General features: G+C 44.3%; 1 pseudogene; it reads right to left on the minus strand.

Moving 5' to 3' along the window:
• Positions 1-18,811: 18,811 nt before the first annotated feature.
• LOC126428535 (5S ribosomal RNA) lies at positions 18,812-18,928 on the minus strand (annotated as a pseudogene).
• Between the last annotated feature and the right edge of the window lie 309 nt (positions 18,929-19,237).

Here is a 19,237-nt window from a genome sequence, read left to right on the forward strand (position 1 = left end):
TCCCGGGTTCGGTCCCCGCCACTGCCTAAATTCTGATAAATACTTAGCATTGGCGGCCGAAGACTTCCGGCATAAGAAGTCAGCCTCATTCTGCCAACGGCTTTGTCAATGAGGGCGAAGGAGCGGATAAAGGTTCAGGGCACTCTCTTGTCCTAGGGGTGGGAAATTGCCCCTAAAGGCGGAAGAATCAGCAATGATCAACGACATGAGGATACAGAAGGCAATGGAAACCACTGCATTAAAGACACGTAACGTATATCCACAGGACATGTGGCTTGTAATTGAAGAAGTGTCATGATGATCCCTCCATTGGCAAAAGATTCCGGAATAGTCCCCCATTCGGATCTCCGGGAGGGGACTGCCAAGGGGGAGGTTACCATGAGAAAAAGATTGAATAATCAACGAAAGGATAACGTTCTACGAGTCGGGGCGTGGAATGTCAGAAGCTTGAACGTGGTAGGGAAACTAGAAAATCTGAAAATGGAAATGCAAAGGCTCACTCTAGATATAGTAGGGGTCAGTGAAGTGAAGTGGAAGGAAGACAAGGATTTCTGGTCAGATGAGTATCGGGTAATATCAACAGCAGCAGAAAATGGTATAACAGGTGTAGGATTCGTTATGAATAGGAAGGTAGGGCAGAGGGTGTGTTACTGTGAACAGTTCAGTGACCGGGTTGTTCTAATCAGAATCGACAGCAGACCAACACCGACAACGATAGTTCAGGTATACATGCCGACGTCGCAAGCTGAAGATGAACAGATAAAGTGTATGTGGATATTGAAAGGGTAATGCAGTATGTAAAGGTGGACGAAAATCTAATAGTCATGGGCGACTGGAATGCAGTTGTAGGGGAAGGAGTAGAAGAAAAGGTTACAGGAGAATATGGGCTTGGGACAAGGAATGAAAGAGGAGAAAGACTAATTGAGTTCTATAACAAGTTTCAGTTAGTAATAGCGAATACCCTGTTCAAGAATCACAAGAGGAGGAGGTATACTTGGAAAAGGCCGGGAGACACGGGAAGATTTCAATTATATTACATCATGGTCAGACAGAGATTCCGATATCAGATACTGGATTGTAAGGCGTACCCAGGAGCAGATATAGACTCAGATCACAATATAGTAGTGATGAAGAATAGGCTGAAGTTCAAGACATTAGTCAGGAAGAATCAATACGCAAAGAAGTACTAAGGAACGACGAGATACGTTTGAAGTTCTCTAACGCTATAGATACAGCAGTAAGGAATTGCGCAGTAGGCAGTACAGTTGAAGAGGAATGGACATCTATAAAAAGGGCCATCACAGAAGTTGGGAAGGAAAACATAGGTACAAAGAAGGTAGCTGCGAAGAAACCACGGGTAACAGAAGAAATACTTCAGTTGATTGATGAAAGGAGGAAGTACAAACATGTTCCGGGAAAATCAGGAATACAGAAATACAAGTCGCTGAGGAATGAAATAAATAGGAAGTGCAGGGAAGCTAAGACGAAATGGCTGCAGGAAAAATGTGAAGACATCGAAAAAGATATGATTGTAGAAAGGACAGACTCAGCATACAGGAAAGTCAAAACAACCTTTGGTGACATTAAAAGCAACGGTGTTAACATTAAGAGTGCAACGGGAATTCCACTGTTAAATGCAGAGGAGAGAGCAGATAGGTGGAAAGAATACATTGAAAGCCTCTATGAGGGTGAAGATTTGTCTGATGTGATAGAAGAAGAAACAGGAGACGATGTAGAAGAGATAGGAGATCCAGTATTAGAATCGGAATTTAAAAGAGCTTTGGAGGACTTACGGTCAAATAAGGCAGAAGGGATAGATAACATTCCATCAGAATTTCCAAAATCATTGGGGAAAGTGGCAACAAAACGACTATTCACGTTGGTGTGTAGAATATATGAGTCTGGCGATATACCATCTGACTTTCGGAAAAGCATCATCCACACAATTCCGAAGACGGCAAGAGCTGACAAGTGCGAGCATTATCGCACAATCAGCTTAACAGCTCATGCATCGAAGCTGCTTACAAGAATAATATACAGAAGAATGGAAAAGAAAATTGAGAATGCGCTAGGTGACGATCAGTTTGGCTTTAGGAAAAGTAAAGGAACGAGAGAGGCAATTCTGACGTTACGGCTAATAATGGAAGCAAGGCTAAAGAAAAATCAAGACACTTTCATAGGATTTGTCGACCTGGAAAAAGCGTTCGACAATATAAAATGGTGCAAGCTGTTCGAAATTCTGAAAAAAGTAGGGGTAAGCTATAGGGAGAGACGGGTCATATACAATATGTACAACAACCAAGAGGGAATAATAAGAGTGGACGATCAAGAACGAAGTACTCGTATTAAGAAGGGTGTAAGACAAGGCTGTAGCCTTTCGCCCCTACTCTTCAATCTGTACATCGAGGAAGCAATGATGGAAATAAAAGAAAGGTTCAGGAGTGGAATTAAAATACAAGGTGAAAGGATATCAATGATACGATTCGCTGATGACATTGCTGTCCTGAGTGAAAGTGAAGAAGAATTAAATGATCTGCTGAACGGAATGAACAGTCTAATGAGTACACAGTATGGTTTGAGAGTAAATCGGAGAAAGACGAAGGTAATGAGAAGTAGTAGAAATGAGAACAGCGAGAAACTTAACATGAGGATTGATGGTCACGAAGTCAGTGAAGTTAAGGAATTCTGCTACCTAGGCAGTAAAATAACCAATGACGGACGGAGCAAGGAGGACATCAAAAGCAGACTCGCTATGGCAAAAAAGGCATTTCTGGCCAAGAGAAGTCTACTAATATCAAATACCGGCCTTAATTTGAGGAAGAAATTTCTGAGGATGTACGTCTGGAGTACAGCATTGTATGGTAGTGAAACATGGACTGTGGAAAAACCGGAACAGAAGAGAATCGAAGCATTTGAGATGTGGTGCTATAGACGAATGTTGAAAATTAGGTGGACTGATAAGGTAAGGAATGAGGAGGTTCTACGCAGAATCGGAGAGGAAAGGAATATGTGGAAAACTCTGATAAGGAGAAGGGACAGGATGATAGGACATCTGCTAAGACATGAGGGAATGACTTCCATGGTACTAGAGGGAGCGGTAGAGGGCAAAAACTGTAGAGGAAGACAGAGATTGGAATACGTCAAGCAAATAATTGAGGACATAGGTTGCAAGTGCTACTCTGAGATGAAGAGGTTAGCACAGGAAAGGAATTCGTGGCGGGCAGCATCAAACCAGTCAGTAGACTGATAAAGAAAAAAAAAAAGACGAGATAGAGAAGATCCAACGGAGAGCAGCGCGCTTCGTTACAGGATCATTCAGTAATCGCGAAAGCGTTACGAAGATGATAGATAAACTCCAGTGGAAGAATTTGCAGGAGAGACGCTCAGTAGCTCAGCACGGGCTTTTGTTGAAGTTTCGAGAACATACCTTCACCGTGGAGTCAAGCGTTATATTGCTCCCTCCCACGTATATCTCGTGAAGAGACCATGAGGATAAAATCAGCGAGATTAGAGCCCACACGGAGGCATACCGACAATCTTTCTTTCCACGAACAATAGGATACTGGAATAGAAGGGAGAACCGATAGAGATACTCAAGGTACCCTCCGCCACACACCGTCAGGTGGCTTGCGGAGTATGGATGTAGATGTAGATAAACTGAAATCGGGACTCATGTGACCAGGCGACGGTTTTACAGTCGTTCAGTGTCCAACCGACTTGGTCACGAGCAGATGCCCACGATATCGCGCTCGTGGCAAAGTGAGTCGGGTAGACCGCCTGCCGCCATAGCCCATTAACGCCAAATTTCGCCGTGCTGTACTAACGGATACGTTCGGAGTACTTTCCAAATTGATTTCTGCTGTTATTTCAGGCAGCGTTGCTTGTCTGTTAGTACCGACAATGCCTCTGCTCTCGGTCGTTACGTGAAGGCCATCGGCTACTGTGTTGTCCGTAGTGAGAGGTAATGCCTGAAATGTGGCGTTGTCTTCACACTCTTTGGCGCTGTGAATCGCGCAATATAGAATTCCCTAACGATTTCCGAAATCAGGTGTCCCATGCTTGTAGCTGTAATTATCATTGTGCGTCCAGACTCTGTTAATTCACGTCGTGCAGCCATAATCACGTCGGAAACTGGTTCACATGAATCGCCTTAGGACGAGTGACAGGTCCACTGTCGCCATCTGCATATGTGCACATCGCTATCCCATAGCTTTTGTCATGTGGGGGTAAAGCAGATAATGTACAAATAGTACTTGCCGCTACTGAAGTCTCGGATGCCGCATCGTAAGTTCCACCTCGGTAGGTAAAGTCTCGTGGCTCCGCCAACGCAGCGCGGTCGCGACCGAGGAATCAGCAAGTTAAAGAATGACGAATGGTCTCCAGGGAGTCTATAACGGGTAAGAAAAATCCTTTAAAACGCCCTCATTTGGGCAGAGAGGGTGGTCCTAGAAGAAGAATGGAAGTGAAAGTGATATCCCAGAGCGCAGAACGAGCAATGCGCGGGGGAGAGTGAGATGGGGGTGAAGTTAGGGGGTGGGGACGTAAGAAAGGGGTGGACTGAAAGGGGGAGGCATTCCAGCCGTCCGCTGAAATCGGAGGGGAGGGCGCAGAGCAATCGAGGGTGGTTGATTAGCCGAGTTCGGTGTTCCTGTTCGATCGCTGAGGAACCGAAAAAAAAAAAGAACAGTTGTCACAGGACGGTATGAAGGATACCACAGACACTGCCACCTGAGCACTAAATTCCTCTTCTGAATTCCGTACTTGTGGCGCATTGAAATATACTACTAAAAAATATTCGCATCACATGCATGACTTGCACAGTGTTTTTCCTTCTGTTCAATACAAATTTTGCAACTGATTTCGAAGAAAATTCGCGATCAGCTAGAGACTTGTAAACTTCAGCATATCTCAGAACTGGATGACACCGCAGAGTTAATGTTAACTCGCTTTTTTGTCTGGCATGTGGCGGAAGGTACTTTTTTATTTTGTCTGTCAGTCCAGTGCAAATGTTGCAGTTGATTTCAAGCTGACTTCCCGATGAGCTAGAAACTTGAAACTTTCGTCATAGTTCAGAACTGGATGATACTGCAATATTGGTATTAACTTGCTTTCTGGACTGATGTGTGGCGGCGGGTACATCGGTATACTGTCTGTCTGTTCCGTACGAATTTTGCAATCTCTTTCAACCTAATTTCCTAGTGACCTAAGGACTTAAACACTTCCAACATAGCTCATAACTGGATGACAATGCAGGTGTAACGCGCTTTTTTGTCTGGTGTGTGGCGGAGGGTACTTTGAGTTGTTGTTGTTGTGGTCTTCAGTCCAGAGACTGGTTTGATGCAGCTCTCCATGCACTCTATCCTGTGCAAGCTTGTTTATCTCCCACTACTTACTGCAACCTACATCCTTCTGAATCTGCTTAGCGTATTCATCTCTTGGTGTCCCTCTACGATTTTTACCTTCTACGCTGCCCTCCAATACTAAATTTCTGATCCCTCGATGCCTTAGAACATGTCCTATCAACCGGTCCCTTCTTCTAGTCAAGTTGTGCCATTTTGAAAGCTTCTATTCTCTTCTTCTCCAAACTATTTATCGTCCATGTCTCACTTCCATACATGGCTACACTCCATACAAATACTTTCAGAAACGACGTCCTGACACTTAAATCTATACTCGATGTTAACAAATTTCTCTTCTTCAGAACCGCTTTTCTTGCCATTGCCAGTCTACATTTTATATCCTCTCTACTTCGACCATCATCGGATATTTTGCTCCCCAAATAGCAAAACTCCTTTACTACTATATGTGTCTCATTTCCTTATCTAATTCCCTCAGGATCACCCAACTTAATTGGACTACATTCTTATATCCTCGTTTTGCCTTTGTTGATGTTCATCTTATATTCTCCTTTCAAGACACTGTGCATTCCGTTCAACTGCTCTTCCAAGTCCTTTGCTGTCTCTGATAGAATTACAGTGTCATCGGCGAACCTCAAAGTTATTATTTCTTCTCCATGTATTTTAATACATACTCCGAATTTTTCTTTTGTTTCCTTTACTGCTTGCTCAATATACAGATTGAATAACATTGGGGAGAGGCTAAAACCCTGTCTCACTCCCTTTCCAACCACTGCTTCCCTTTCATGCCCGTCGACTCTTATAACTGCCATCTGGTTTCTGTACAAATTGTAAATAGCCTTTCGCTCCCTGTATTTTACCCCTGCCACCTTTAGAATTTTCAAGAGAGTATTTCAGTCAACATTGTCAAATGCTTTCTCTAAGTCTACAAATGCTAGAAACGTAGGTTTGCCTTTCGTTAATCTATTTTCTAAGATAAGTCGTAGGGTCAGTACTGCCTCACGTGTTCCTACATTTCTACGGAATCCAAACTTTGAGTACTACTGCTATTTCCCACACTTGCTGCACCAATAGCAAGTGTTTCGCGGTAAGAACGATTGAACGTGAGTCACAGTGTTAAGTCGATTCTCCATAATTTTTTCCTTCACGGTATTTTCGCGAGATGTACATATCGGGCAGCAATATATTTATTGATTCAGGTGAAGAGAAACAAATATACGTGAAATTTACCATATGTTTAAAATCGACTTAAATATTTCGCACACACAAAAGTAGAAAATAACTACTTAAATAAAACACTTTTTAATATAACATGTTTTTAAAAAGGTCTAAAAAGCATAAATCAACTTCTCGTAGTGCCGTACAGATACTTAAAGCCACATAAATAAACCGGATAATTTATACTCCTTAATATTTTATAGTTACGACACTAATACTTGTGAAATTTAAAACGGAAAACGTGGCGAGCATGCAGTAGATAATAGTAAGGATTGTAGACAGTAGGTTTTTTAAGGAAAAATCACACAACAGTTCATAGCATGTGCAGTGCAATAAAACTGTTGGTGATTTTGGTGAACTATTCGTCCATCAGTTACCTATTGATGCGCGCAACGTTGCCCAGTTATAGATTATACAAGTATTGTCATACGAAGTGTGGCTGTAAAATGATTTACTATTGCTGTAAACCTTTTCATTACAAAAATGTACATACACTCCTGGAAACTGAAATAAGAACACCGTGAATTCATTGTACCAGGAAGGGGAAACTTTATTGACACATTCCTGGGGTCAGATACATCACATGATCACACTGACAGAACCACAGGCACATAGACACAGGCAACAGAGCATGCACAATGTCGGCACTAGTACAGTGTATATCCACCTTTCGCAGCAATGCAGGCTGCTATTCTCCCATGGAGACGATCGTAGAGATGCTGGATGTAGTCCTGTGGAACGGCTTGCCATGCCATTTCCACCTGGCGCCTCAGTTGGACCAGCGTTCGTGCTGGACGTGCAGACCGCGTGAGACGACGCTTCATCCAGTCCCAAACATGCTCAATGGGGGACAGATCCGGAGATCTTGCTGGCCAGGGTAGTTGACTTACACCTTCTAGAGCACGTTGGGTGGCACGGGATACATGCGGACGTGCATTGTCCTGTTGGAACAGCAAGTTCCCTTGCCGGTCTAGGAATGGTAGAACGATGGGTTCGATGACGGTTTGGATGTACTGTGCACTATTCAGTGTCCCCTCAACGATCACCAGTGGTGTACGGCCAGTGTAGGAGATCGCTCCCCACACCATGATGCCGGGTGTTGGCCCTGTGTGCCTCGGTCGTATGCAGTCCTGATTGTGGCGCTCACCTGCACGGCGCCAAACACGCATACGACCATCATTGACACCAAGGCAGAAGCGACTCTCATCGCTGAAGACGACACGTCTCCATTCGTCCCTCCATTCACGCCTGTCGCGACACCACTGGAGGCGGGCTGCACGATGTTGGGGCGTGAGCGGAAGACGGCCTAACGGTGTGCGGGACCGTAGCCCAGCTTCATGGAGACGGTTGCGAATGGTGCTCGCCGATACCCCAGGAGCAACAGTGTCCCTAATTTGCTGGGAAGTGGCGGTGCGGTCCCCTACGGCACTGCGTAGGATTCTACGGTCTTGGCGTGCATCCGTGCGTCGCTGCGGTCCGGTCCCAGGTCGACGGGCACGTGCACCTTCCGCCGACCACTGGCGACAACATCGATGTACTGTGGAGACCTCACGCCCCACGTGTTGAGCAATTCGGCGGTACGTCCACCCGGCCTCCCGCATGCCCACTATACGCCCTCGCTCAAAGTCCGTCAACTGCACATACGGTTCACGTCCACGCTGTCGCGGCATGCTACCAGTGTTAAAGACTGCGATGGAGCTCCGTATGCCACGGCAAACTGGCTGACACTGACGGCGGCGGTGCACAAATGCTGCGCAGCTAGCGCCATTCGACGGCCAACACCGCGGTTCCTGGTGTGTCCGCTGTGTCGTGCGTGTGATCATTGCTTGTACAGCCCTCTCGCAGTGTCCGGAGCAAGTATGGTAGGTCTGACACACCGGTGTCAATGTGTTCTTTTTTCCATTTCCAGGAGTGTATTTAGTTGTTATCACCCTCAATAAAATTCCCGCCCGTCCCCTCTCTATTTTCACAAAGCTTCATGTGGTTTTTCCAGTGATGGAAACAGTGATGTAAGTTTTCCTTTGTGATGTGTTAACTGAATCTTCCGTGGGTTCTTGGTAGAACAACATTATAATGAAAAGCACCAGTTTGCTTTTGTTCTACAGGATTACTTCTACTGTATTAACCGGATATAGCCTTACAAGGCCATCTTCAGACGTTTACTGAGTATTGTCACCAAACATTGTAATTTCTTTGGTGACAATACTCAGTAAACGTCTGAAGATGGCCTTGTTAGTCGAAAACCGATTAATACAATAAAAGTAACGGTGTAGAACAAAAGCAAACTAGCGTTTTTCATTTATATCCTTTGTGAGTTTCTTGATGACGCGTGTCTCTTTTTCTTTCACTGCTTCACTGGGCTGAAATCTTTTTCCTTTTAATGCAGAATTTATCTTGGAGAGTAGACATGTCACGTTTCTAAGTCGAGCGAATGAGGTGGTGGGTTTATCACCGGGGTGCTGTATCGTTCTAGAAACCTCTTAATAGTCAATGCGGTATGCACCGATGCACCGACCGCGGTGGCCGAGCGGTTCTAGGCGCCTCAGTCCGGAACCGCGCGACTGCTACGGTCGCAGGTTTGGATCCTGCCTCGGGCATGGATGTGTTTGATGTCCTTAGGTTAGTTAGGTTTAAGTAGTTCTAAGTCTAGGAGACTGATGACCTCAGATGTTACGTCCCATAGTGATAAGAGCCATTTGAACCATTTTTTAGACGTCCCGGGGGTAAGTCATTTTTAATGTCTTCTCCGTCATCTTGGAAACGCTTGAACACCTCAGAAACTCGCCGATGTGATAGACAATCTTCGCCACACATTTCTTTTAGTAACAGATTTCAGTAGCATTTTCTCTGAGTTTCATGTGGAACATCACAACAATTACACTTGCCAATTTTCCTGACAAAACAGAACAACGACTCTTAAGAAACGAAGGTTTCGGCCGCACTGATTTGTCTACAGAAATGCCGCATTCGACTTGGAAGGCTTCACGCTTAACAGTATAATTACTCCGTTACAGCACAAGTCACGTTACTTTACAGCCAAACCACGTTAAATTTTAAAAGCATAAATTTTCAGAACTATTTGTGTGTACTTAGAAATCCTTACAGGGCTAAGGGCGGGATTTTTTTTTTTTTTTTTGAGAAATCCGAGTAAAGTAGGTAAAGTAACCTTGCATGCAACATAGTGTCTCCTTCGTGCACAAGACTACGCGACTTGTAGTCTTCCAGCATTCCTTGAAATGTCATTTCAGTTTTAGACTGTAAAGATATTGTCACTTTAAGATCTACCAATATTTATTCCCTGCATTTAGCCGAGCCACTGTTAGTAGATACCCAAAAATACAATTCCAGTGGATATCTCATTTTGTTTGTTGTACACTGCCACATGTGGCGGTAACACTTATGTGTAACGTAATACTGAGAAATTTTATAGCTTTTTTTTAAACTTTTGAGCATAAGCAAAAATAACCCCTGATGAGCCAAAACATGGTGACCAGTGCCCACCTCAAGAATGAAGGCCAGCTACCGGTGTTGCGGGCACGTGGCCGTCTAAGGACAGTATATAAACGGAGCAGAGGCCAATAAGGAAACATTCTACATCTACAACTACATGGTTACTCTGCAGTTCACACTTAAGTGCCTGGCAGAGGGTTAATCGAACCATTTTCATATACTTCTCTACCATTCCAAATGGCGCGTGGGAAAAAGGAACACCTAAATCTTTCCGTTCGAGCTCTGATTTCTCTTATTTTATTATGACGATCGTTTCTCCCTACGTAGGTGAGTGCCAAAGAAATATTTTCGCATTCGGAAGAGAAAGTTGGTGATTGAAATTTCGTAAATAGATCTCGCCGCAAAGAAAACCGCCTTTGTTTCAGTGACTGACGCTCCAACTCGCGTATCATATCAGTTACTCACCCCTATTGGGGACCGGAATTTGGTGTTACATTGTCTTCACAAATTTAACATAGGCAACATGGTTGCTTACGTGCGTCTGCTGGTAAGCTTGCCGGGCGTTCCGACGAGAAAAACCTCGCCGGTTGCACCTTGCTGCGCATTAGCCGGTCGCCACAGACATTCCACGAGTCCCTTTCCACGCGCTAAATGAGAAAAACAAATCCACATCTTCGCACTCGAGGCACTGCGACAGAACCCGGAGCCCGGCCTGCGGTTTCGAAAGGCGCCGTCCACGTCCAACCACTTAGTTGCCTCCCCCCCTCCCCCCCCCCACCCCCACCACCTCCCTCACTCTAAACCCCTCCCCCTTTCCCTGCGGCCCCACCCAGTACTAAATGAACGGCGCCGCACGAATTATTAGTCCTAAAAAGAAAAGAACGCGAGTGGGAAGGAGCCGGAATAGGCTTGCGGCTGCGAGGAGCAAAGGGGGGAAATAAAAACCCACACAGAAATTAATAGGCGATCTTTTTTCTTCCCCTCCGCCTTCCGCTTTCCTCCCTTGACAAAAATCTTTTACCCCCTTTTATTTTCTTTATCGCTGGCATCCTTAGCAGACCCAGACCGCGCAGTCGGGCCCATTTCTTTCTCCCTCGGCCGGTATCTAATTTCCTTTGTCTTAAAAGTTTGATTTAGTCCTCCGGTTCTCTCTCGCCAGGGAAATAATCCCCGCTGTTTTCTGGTGGACCTCGAGTCGAACGCCGGTCGCCGACCGCGGCCCGTTCCGTTTTAACTGCGCAGTAACCGGTGCTCCTAATCCGCGTCACACGACTCCGTGCGAAATGTCGTGATTCCTACTTATTACGTGACGTTTCCGGCACCAGCGAGGTTTATGTAGAAATTCGAATAGGTGCTACATTCATTTTGATTTTACGCTTCACGATAATCCGCAGATTGCTTCTGGAAGACGGATTCGTAAGTTGGAACATTTACATCTCAGCACGATGTTTCAGCTGCCCCTACCGCTAGGTTCCATGCAGCCCGCAGCACCTTCAAATACCATGCACAAGATTTTCGTATTCTGTCGCTCGTTATGCACGAACTATTCGTACAGAAAAAAGTGAAAAGATCTTTTTTGTAGGAAATTTAGTGTAGTTAAATTTTGTACTAGGATACATATTCGCTGGAGGCCACAGATTTACAGTTATTTAAGAAAAGCTCGTTTGATGACCACTTTTGTACGTTTTTCTTGAATAATTTGTGTGATGTAACAATGTGGTGCTGGGATTTACAGATATACGTAATGACATTCCAATGAGCTCAGTTTATGTGATCGCTCTAAGCTCTAAATAGCTTGATACCAGTGCCTACCAATTTTAATTGTATATTACAGCACTGAGGATGGTCACTAAGCGACCAAAAATCGATTTTGCTGACAATAAAACAACAAAATAGTCCAATGCTGATTTTCCTTCCAATTCTGTCCATTTTAACAATAGTTAAGCATTCAAATCTCGGTACCCTTAGAGAAATTTTGATATATTGTGTCTTTCATACTTTTATACAGGGTGAGTTACCTAACATTACCGCTGGATATATTTCGTAAGCCACATCAAATACTGACGAATCGATTCCACAGACCGAACGTGAGGAGAGGGGCTAGTGTAATTGGTTAATACAAACCATAAAAAAATGCACGGAAGTATGTTTTTTAACACAAACCTACGTTTATTTAAATGGAACAGCGTTAGTATTGTTAGCACATCTGAACATATAAACAGATACGTAGTCAGTGCCGTTTGTTGCATTGTAAAATGTTAATTACATCCGGAAATATTGTAACCTAAAGTTGATGCTTGAGTACCACTCCTCCGCTGTTCGATCGTGTGTATCGGAGAGCACCGAATTACGTAGGGATCCAAAGGGAACGGTGATGGACCTTAGGTACAGAAGAGACTGGAACACCACATTACGTCCACATGCTAACACCTTTTTATTGGTCTTTTTCACTGACGCACATGTACATTACCATGTGGGGTGAGGTACACGTACACACGTGGTTTCCGTTTTCAATTACGGAGTGGAATAGAGTGTGTCCCGACACGTCAGGCCAATAGCTGTGCAATGTGGTGGTCATCATTTGCTGCACACAATTGCAATCTCTGGCGTAATGAATGTCGTACACGCCGCAGTACATCTGGTGTAATGTCGCCGCAGGCTGCCACAATACGTTGTTTCATATCCTCTGGGGTTGTAGGCACATCACGGTACACATTCTCCTTTAACGTACCCCACAGAAAGAAGTCCAGAGGTGTAAGATCAGGAGAACAGGCTGGCCAATTTATGCGTCCTCCACGTCCTATGAAACGCTCGTCGAACATCCTGTCAAGGGTCAGCCTAGTGTTAATTGCGGAATGTGCAGGTGCACCATCATGCTGATACCACATACGTCGACGCGTTTCCAGTGGGACATTTTCGAGCAACGTTGGCAAATCATTCTGTAGAAACGCGATGTATGTTGCAGCTGTTTGGGCCCCTGAAATGAAGTGAGAACCAATGATGTGGTCGCCAATGATTCCGCACCATACATTTACAGTCCACGGTCGCTGTCGCTCTACCTGTCTGAGCCAGCGAGAATTGTCCACGGACCAGTAATGCATGTTCCGTAGATTCACTGTCCCGTGGTTTGTGAAACCTGCTTCATCGGTAAACAGGTAGAACTGCAACGCATTCTCTGTTAATGCCCATTGACAGAATTGCACTCGATGATTAAAGTCATCACCATGTAATTGCTGATGTAGCGACACATGAAACGGGTGAAAGCGGTGACGATGCAGTATTCGCATGACACTACTTTGACTCAGTCCACCGGCTCTCTCAATGTCCCATGTACTCATGTGTGGGTTTATGGCAACAGCAGCTAACACACCAACTGCACCCGCCTCTCCTGTGACGGGCCTGTTACGGACCCGTTTGCGTGCTACGACCATACCTGTTGCACACAGTTGGCGGTAGATGTTTTGCAATGTGCGGCACGATGGATGCTCTCTGTCCGGGTACCGTTCTGCATACACCCTGCAGGCTTCAGCTGCATTTCGTCGACACTTGCCATAGACGAGTATCATCTCCGCCTTTTCAGAGTTCGAATACACCATGGTCACAGTTCCTACAACACTACACTATCACAGACGTCTGGTAACACGGTGTACTACAGTTGGTCTGCGTGCGGAGACGAATGCAGAATAACAATAGCAGCAAGCGCTACATGCGGACATTGCGACAGCTAGACCAAAACCACAACAGTGCACTACAGCCACACTCGTAAACACGGTCGTCATCGTAAACATGTCCCTGCAGATGCTGCTCGCCGACGGTGGCCCGTATTTGTTACAAAACGCGACTGAAGGTCGGAGGTTTCAAGCGTCAACTTTAGGTTACAATATCTCCGGATGTAATTAACATTTTACAATGCAACAAACGGCGCTGATTACGTATTTGTTTATATGTTCAGATGTGCTAACAAAACTAACGTGGTTCCATTTAAAAAAAACGTAGGTTTGTGTTAAAAAACATACTTCCGTGCATTTTTGTATGGTTTGTATTAAACAATTACACTAACCCCTCTCCTCACGTTCGGTCTGTGGAATCGGTTCGTCAGTATTTGATGTGGTTTACGAAATATATCCAGCGGTAACGTTAGGTGACTCACCCTGTATATTATCTTCTTTATGCAGCATTAACAACTGCATACCAAAAAGATTATAACAATAAAAAGTCTTTGCTGTTATCATAGTATGAAGGCTTTCACGACCGGATGACATATCTTCTGGTAAACCTTCCGGGATGTAAGGTCGTGGTCCATGAAACTCTTCAGCTCCTAACGTTTCGTCCAGAGCTGCGTTGGACATCTTCAGAGGGGTGTTTCTCCTCCGGTGAGTCTTGCCGACTGACGGGTCGGACGTCTGAGAGCGACTTATGTATCGTAGAAAGTGGGCGTGACCAGAGTTACACGTGATATGCAGAGATAACCTTTGTCAGAGATAAAACTTGACTATCGATCGTAATCTCGTCACGGATAAAACTGTCTAGCAATTCTGTAGTGCTACTGTCCAAATATCACTAAGTTTCATGGTCTCTTCTTTCCGATTAAAATTATCCCTATGTTTATATATTTCAATTGCTTCTCTACAAAGCCGTGGGTAATAGTTCATCGTCGTAGATAAAATTTTTGTTTCGGAAAACTTCACTTGATGATTTCCTGGCTGAAAAGCGTGTTCTGCTACAGCCGATTTATCTGTTTTTCCTAATCGGCAAAGACTTCTGTGTTCTTTTAACCGTGTATTTACGCTTCTTTTTGTTGTTCCAACATAAACTTTACCACATGTACACGGAATTTTATATACGCCACTGGCTGATAGAGGAGCGCGTTTATCTTTTACAGACCGAAGAACATGACAAATTTTCTTCGTTGGTCTAAAAACAGGTCTAATATCATGTTTACTTAAAATCTTTCCAATCTGATCCGTTACTTTCTTTATAAAAGGGAGAGAGACTGTATTCTTCCATCGTTTTTCGGACTTGTCCTTAAGCTTTTTGTTGTTTGGGTGCAGAATTCTGCTTACTTCTTTCTTTGAGTAGCCATTTTTCTCAAAAGCGTGCTTCAGATGTTTTAATTCGTCGTCTAGATACTCCGGCATGCAAATCCGTCTGGCTCTGTCAACGAGACTTGTAATCACACCTCTTTTTTGTTTTGGGTGGTGGTTAGAGTTTTTGTGTAAGTGTCTGTCTGTGTGCGTTATTTTTCTAAAAATCTGTTGTTTCAAGCTTCCATCCGTCTGTCTCATAACTAAAACATCCAAAAACGGTATTTTGTTATCATTTTCTCTCTCCATGGTAAACTGGATTCTTGGATTTATATTATTAAGGTAATCAAAAAATTCGCCTAAGGCTTCTCTACCATGTGGCCAGACCACAAATGTATCGTCTACATACCGATACCAGCGAGATGGTTTCTTATCTGCTTTTTCCAAGGCTGACTGTTCGAATTTCTCCATGTAGAAATTAGCTGCTGCAGGACCCAATGGGTTACCCATTGCTACGCCATTAAGTTGTTAGTAAAACTCATTATTCCACTGGAAATGACTGGAAGTAAGACAGTGTCTTTGCTGTTAGATTTAGAAGCATACGACCCACCTTATATTTCAAGGCGGTCGATTACTTTGCTCTTTTAATGACATAAATAAATAATAAATAATAGTAGTAATAACACAATATGTGCATTTGGTCAAGCTACTACTGACGCGACGATACTGCTAAGTGCGGCAACTCCGGTTTTGTGAATGAGTCGACTAGAGTGGAATGACGCTTGGATTTCATCAGTGATGATAGTAGGTTCTGCCTATATGCGAGTGGTGGACGTACACGTATATGGCTTAGTAATGTTACTTTAAATCCGTCTTGATTGCAAATTTTTTTTTATTATTCATATGACCGGTTTCGGTTCATTCAGAACCATCTTCAGATCTGATATTTAAGTTACAGGAGTAACCCGTCCAATTCAGCAACTTTCACAAGCTACGTCACATAAAAATGTGACGATGTTTTTATGTGACGTAGCTTGTGAAAGTTGCTGAATTGGACGGGTTACTCCTGTAACTTAAATATCAGATCTGAAGATGGTTCTGAATGAACCGAAACTGGTCATATGAATAATAAAAAAAAATTTGCAATCAAGACGGATTTAAAGTAACATTATAAAATCACTGATTGCTGTTATCCCATAAGACATTATGTCTGTTTTTGCAAAATATATGGCTTAGATCTGGTGGGCTGTCTATTCCAGAGCGCATTCGCCCATGACACGCAGATCTCAGCCCAGGCTTCATGGTGTGGGCGGCCATCAGTTACAGCTCTCGGTCATATTCGGCGTTTATGCAGAGTGAAGTGACCAGTACTCGCTACATTACAGGGCTGTTACCCGACTGCTAGTGTCATTTCTTGGAAAGGAAGGCGATGTGCTTTTTCAGCAGGACAATGGACGACGAAATTCGGCAGCTGCGACTGAACGTAGTGTACAACAAATGTTTCGGCCAACAAGATCATCAGATCACTCCTAAACTGAACACGTATGACACACACTATATAGCAGTGTGGCGTTCGGCACCTATGCGAGCGTTGAGGGCTAGAATACAAGTTTGCGTTGCCGTCAGAGGGGAGCATCTCCTACTGTGACGCGTGTGTTTCGTTTGGTCTAAATTTATTATCGAATATTCCTACAATGTTGAACTATTTGTCATATCACATGTCAGTGAAATGACATTGATTGCATTTTTTTCTCACAGCGTATTTACGTTACCAGCTCTCTTTGCGTGGCTCAAATTCTCGTACAAGCCTAGAAATGGCTCTGAGCACTATGGGACTTAACATCTGTGGTCATCAGTCCCCTAGAACTTAGAACTACTTAAACCTAACTAACCTAAGGACAGCACACAACACCCAGCCATCACGAGGCGGAGAAAACCCATGACCCCGCCGGGAATCGAACCCGGGAACCCGGGTGTGGGAAGCGAGAACGCTACCGCACGACCACGAGATGCGGGCTACAAGCTTAGGCTTTTAGAAACTATCACCAGCTTTACCTAACGTGTACTGGAAGCAAGAACCACCTCTTTTTCACAGGATGTTTGGAGGATGACTTCCATTCTTCAGTAGGGAACCGCGCTGCTGCTACAGCCGCAGTTTCTAATCGTGCCTTTGGTTAGTCAGGCTTAAGTAGTTCTTAGTGTAGGGGACTGATGACCTCAGATGTTATGTCCTATAGTGCTTAGAGCCAATTGAATTTGACTTCCATTAATTGTTAAGCGCTGTCGGGCTTGGATAGCACTTGGATGGGTGACCATCTGGTCAGCCGAACGCTGTTGGCAAGCGGGGTGCACTCAGCCTTTGTGAGGCCAACTGAGGAGCTACTTGCCTAGGAAGTAGTGGCTCCATCGGCCGGGAGATTGGTGTGATGACCTCACGCCCCTCCATATCTGTGTCCAGTGACTCCTATAGTCTGAGGATGACACGGCGGTCGGTCAGTACCGTTAGGGTTTTCCAAGACCTGTTCGGGCGGAGTAGAGAATTTAGTTTAAACTTTCATTAATCAGTCTAAAGGACAGTAGACATTCGTATGTGACATTAATTTGAACTCAGTACTTCTACCGGTTGCAGAAAAGATGTGTTTTAACAGTCGTACAGAAAGACAGAGATGCGAACGAGTAAGTGGATCTATAAGGGTTCCTTTTTACCGACTGATCTACGGAAACCTAAAAATAAAAAAAGGAGACGGTGCTGATGCCAACAAGTGTGACTCGTGCTATGGTGTACACAGAAACTGAAGTTTATTGTCTCCTTTCGCTTACAGTACATGACATAATTTTATATGTTAGTAACGTTTATGTTGCCAACGGCCTTGCCGCAGTGCTAACACAGGTTCCCGTCAGATCACCGAAGTTAAGCGTTGTCGGACTGGGCTACCAGTTAGATGGATGACCATCCGGTTCTGCCGAGCGCTGTTGGCAAGCGGAATGCACTCAGCTCTTGTGAGGCAAACTGAGGAGCTACTTGACTGAGAAGTAGCGGCTCCGGTCTCGTAAACTGACATACGGCCGGCAGAGCGGTGTGCTGACCACATGAACCTTCATTTCCGCATCCAGGGACGCGTGTGGGCTGAGGATGACACGGCGGTCGGTCGGCACCGTTGGGCCTTTCAAGGCCTATTCACACGGGGTTCGGTTTAGTTTAGTTTTAGTAACATTTATGTTGGAGCCTACTATTGTAAAATAAATAAAACACAGTGATATAACAATATTTTTAAAGACATTTAAAGGAATGATGAAAGTTAATACGACTTTAAATAGGTCTAGCTATTGAGTGTAGTTGCCACAAGATAGTGGTTATGCTGGTCGTAGGTGTATGTTGGCGTCAAAGTTGTTCTTGGCAAAATAATTTAGATGAAAAAAAATTTTAAAAAGTAATTGTTGACGATAATTCTCATTTATTCTTCAATCTCAGTTGCACATCTTTAATTATATTATATGTTTCGATTACTCAGGGTCATCTTCCGATACAAAACAAAGTAAAGCTAAATATATAAAAAAAAGCACTCCGTCGTCAGGCCACGAGTGGCCTACTGGGAACATCCGACCGCCGTGTCATCCTCAGGGGAGGATGTGGATAGGAGGGGCATGTGGTCAGCACGTCGCTCTCCCGGTCGTTGTTATGGTATTCTTTACCGAAGCCGCTACTATTCGGTCGAGTAGCTCCTCAATTGACATCACGAGGCTGAATGCACTCCGAAAAAATGGCAACAGCGCATGGCGGCTGGATGGTTACCCATCGAAGTGCTGGCCACGCCCAACAGCGCTTAACTTCGGTGATCTCACGGGAACCGGTGTATCCACTGCGGCAAGGCCGTTGCCAAAGCTAAATTTATACCACATAATATTTAAAATAAGTAGAAAAAAAGAATTTTACCTAAATAGCTGGGTCAACAATCTGTCTTCAGTATTCAGAAACAAGTATTTTGCAACTGGATCCAATGTTTTAAACATTTATATGTTGTAGGTCAAGAGAGGGTGGGAGGGGGAAAGGGAGTGAGGGTCATTGGGGGAGTGGAAAGGAAGCAGAAAAGGGATGGTGGAGATGTCATATGTTTAACAAGAGGGGTCTTACTAAAATTATAGACGGTCCAAAGATAGAACGTGCTGACAGGTGTGACAATTACAAAA

This window comes from Schistocerca serialis, chromosome 12 (assembly GCF_023864345.2).
Source record: "Schistocerca serialis cubense isolate TAMUIC-IGC-003099 chromosome 12, iqSchSeri2.2, whole genome shotgun sequence".
Taxonomy (NCBI): Eukaryota; Metazoa; Arthropoda; class Insecta; order Orthoptera; family Acrididae; genus Schistocerca; species Schistocerca serialis.